Source organism: Perognathus longimembris, chromosome 28, assembly GCF_023159225.1.
Source record: "Perognathus longimembris pacificus isolate PPM17 chromosome 28, ASM2315922v1, whole genome shotgun sequence".
NCBI lineage: Eukaryota > Metazoa > Chordata > Mammalia > Rodentia > Heteromyidae > Perognathus > Perognathus longimembris.
In genome coordinates this window covers 67,780,447-67,783,815 of record NC_063188.1, presented here as the reverse complement: position 1 = coordinate 67,783,815, position 3,369 = coordinate 67,780,447, and the positions used below count along the sequence as shown (strand labels likewise).

Sequence of the window (3,369 nt, the reverse complement as noted above, 5' to 3'; positions counted from 1 at the left end):
CTGGAGAAGAGGCGGGCCTATTAGGACCGCCTCTTAAAGCTACAAGCCAGTGCCCCACACCTGAGCTCTTCAGCTCAAGGCTCATGTTCTACCACTTTGAGCCACAGCACCACTTCCATTTTTCTGATAAGAATCTCATCAACTTTTCTGCCTGGACTGGCTTTGAACCCCAATCCTCAGATTTCAGCCTCCCGAGTAGTGGGGATTACAGGTGTGAGCCACCGGTGCCCAGCTTCTTCTTTTCTTATGCTAGCTTGTTTTAATTTTTCTACCTTCTTGGTCTATAGAAATACACTATACAGAAATACACTGTTTTATTCTGATGGGTTTTTTGATGGAAATATTAGTTGCTATAAACTTTTCACCACCAGTTAACATTTGCATATTTGCATTTTCATTTGTTTAAATATATTTTTTAAATTTCATTTTTATCCTTGATGTAGAGGAGTTATTTAATGTTTTTCTGTCTCCCATATCAAAAAATCCACTTACTATATTGTCCTCAGGCAGAGTACATATCAGATATTAAACTGATAAGACTAGATAATACACTTGCTCTTAGCCAAAAGGCTGAGAAGCAGTTATTTAATTTTAATAGCTTTCAAGTTTTTCTTAATGATTTCTAAATACATTTCATTTTAATCAGAAAAAAACAATATTATTTCAATTGTTTTGAAATTAAATGAGACTTGTTTGTGGTTTGTTTTCTAAAATAATTTTTGCTTTATATCTGTCAGCTGTTTTTAGCTTGTATACAAATTTAGTGGCTATGGTTAGGCCTTGATGGGTTTTATCTTTGACAGCCTAAAACAGCCATATATATCTTTGGTTTTAAATGTTTTGTTATATAAATTCTTTGCTACACTAATATTGTCATTTCTGTTTTCTGTTTGCTTTTATTTACAATGGTTATTTATAGTATATTGCTGTAAATACTCATGCCAAACTCCATGTATTATTATTTCCTGTACTGAAGACCCTCTTTTAAGCCTAGTTTTTGTGAATTCATTGCATTCCAAAAATCATATACACTAATACAGACTTGAAATTGGTACTTATCAAGAATATACCATATGATTCCACAATACAGGCAAGGTTGATAGCTACAGGAATTTATGTGGGGATTTATGCATGGATGTAGTGGGTGAACAGGAAGATGATCTCATCTTCAGTGAGCACATGAAGAAAAATAGAGATTTTCATATTTGTAATGAGTAATTATTTCCCACCTTTCTCTGCATTTACTGAGGGAGTCTAAATCTAGCTAGAGATGTGTTCAAATTAGTATGTACATCAGGATCACTCCAGTATCTTGTTAAAAGTTAGGTTCTGATTCCAAGCTGGGATTCTGCATTTTTATCAGCCCACCCCAGATAATATTGGTGCTACTGTCCACAGTTATCATTAACAAGATACAATGATATACTCTATTTTTCTTTAGACCCCAACTCTGATTTTTTGAAGATTGATGAAGACATACCCACATAGAGCTCCTCTAAAGATACATTATGGAAGTTGTCACAGGTAGCCATTCATAGAACACTGACACACCTTCTAAATAAATATCTGTCACTCTTGTACAAAGCTCCTACTGGAACTTGTGGGAGAACTGGGCTTTGTAGGGCATATTGTTTTACCATGCTCCAGAGAAGTCTCACGTGGTGAAACTGTGTTGTCTGTGTTTCAATTTTTTCTTTTCCCCCTACCAATATCATTCCCTGTATTATCTTTCAAAAATTCCCCCAAATTTCTGGATTCTTCACTGTTCCTTTTAGGTGTTCTCAGAATTTGTTATTCCAACAGGATTTGTAATGGATAGGAAATATGCACCCTCCCCACATTAAAATCCAGACAAATAACAAATGTTACAAGAGAAATGTTGACCTCATTTCATAAAACTCAGCCCATGATCTTTAATTATAGACCTGTATAGAAAAGTTAGCACTTACCAAGTGACCCAAATTGATTGTCCTGTTTTATTTTCCCTCCAAGGCATGGTTCTTTCAAGTCCCACTGTTATTATCAGAACTGAGCTAAGGAGAACATTCATTCTCTTTGACTACTGTGGCCCAAATATGGTTAAAATACTTTCCCTCAGTTTCTCTCAGCAAGTAATAGTAGCTAAAGTGATAACCTAATAAGGATAACAATTTTCTTTAGAAGTCGTGTTATGTGCCAGACACTAGGAACTTGGTATGAATTATTTCATTAAATCTTCATAGATATTCTGGAAGGCTCCTATTATTATCCTCATATTTATGAAAAGTGTGTGTGTGTGTGTGTGTGTGTGCAACTTGAGACACAACTCTACTTAGGGATTTTTGCTGGTTAACTGGAGATAAGAATCTTATGGACTTTTCTGCTTGGACTGACTTTGAACTGTAATCCTCAGATTTTAGCCTTTTTAGTAGCTAGGATAACATGTGTGAGCCAACAGTACCTGTCTTAAAACCAGTTTTAACTAATGTGGAAAGAGTAAAAACAATATTTCCATTTATCAAAATGAAGTATACTCTCATAGGAAGTAATTTTTTGAAATGCAAACCAATTTATTTTATTTTAACTGTATTTTTTTGTCTTTTCTTTTTTGGTACTGGGGATCGAACTGAGGACATTGCACTTGTTAAGCAAGCGCTTTGCCACTGAGCTATATGCCAGCCCCAATTTATTTTATTTTAATATCTTTAAGTGATTGTAAAAGAAGGTTTCAATTCAACATGTCAGTTTGTGAGTATAATGCATTTTGATAAATATCACCCCTTTCATGGTTTTCCCCCATTCCTCCCATCTCCCCAATTAACCTAGTCCTATTTTTACACATATACATGGAATATAATGATTATATTCTCCTACCCATCCTATTTTCATTCATCTAACTTCACTCCCCAACACCTCAAGTTCCAGCTTCCTGGAATTCAATTTTAGATTGTAAGTTCGCCATCCTAAGGAATTACACCATTGGAACCCTTCTTGCATATACTATAATTAATACATTGTATACATGTGCATATGCTTACAGATATATTTATCATTTAGATCTAACTTCCACATATGAGAGAAAGTATATGTCCTTCATCTCTCTGAGCTCGCATAATTTTTCCAGATTCATTCATTTCCCTACAAATGAAATAATATCAATAATCTTCCTGATGGCTGAGTAAAATTCTATTGTGTATACACATATATACATATATCATATTTCTTTGACCCATTCATCTGTTGAAGGGCATCTGGGCTGTGGAAGCAGTCTTTTTCCTCTAGTAACAGCATGTATGTTTGAATAATCTTATGAAAACAGGCCTTCAGATCACCTTACCTCAAAGCACCTAAGGCAGGCTCTGGTGATTTTTCAAAAGGCACAAAATTTTC

At 34.8% G+C, this 3,369-nt stretch overlaps 1 pseudogene; it reads right to left on the bottom strand.

The window, feature by feature from the left end:
• Positions 1-453: 453 nt before the first annotated feature.
• Positions 454-582, bottom strand: LOC125344449 (annotated as a pseudogene).
• Between the last annotated feature and the right edge of the window lie 2,787 nt (positions 583-3,369).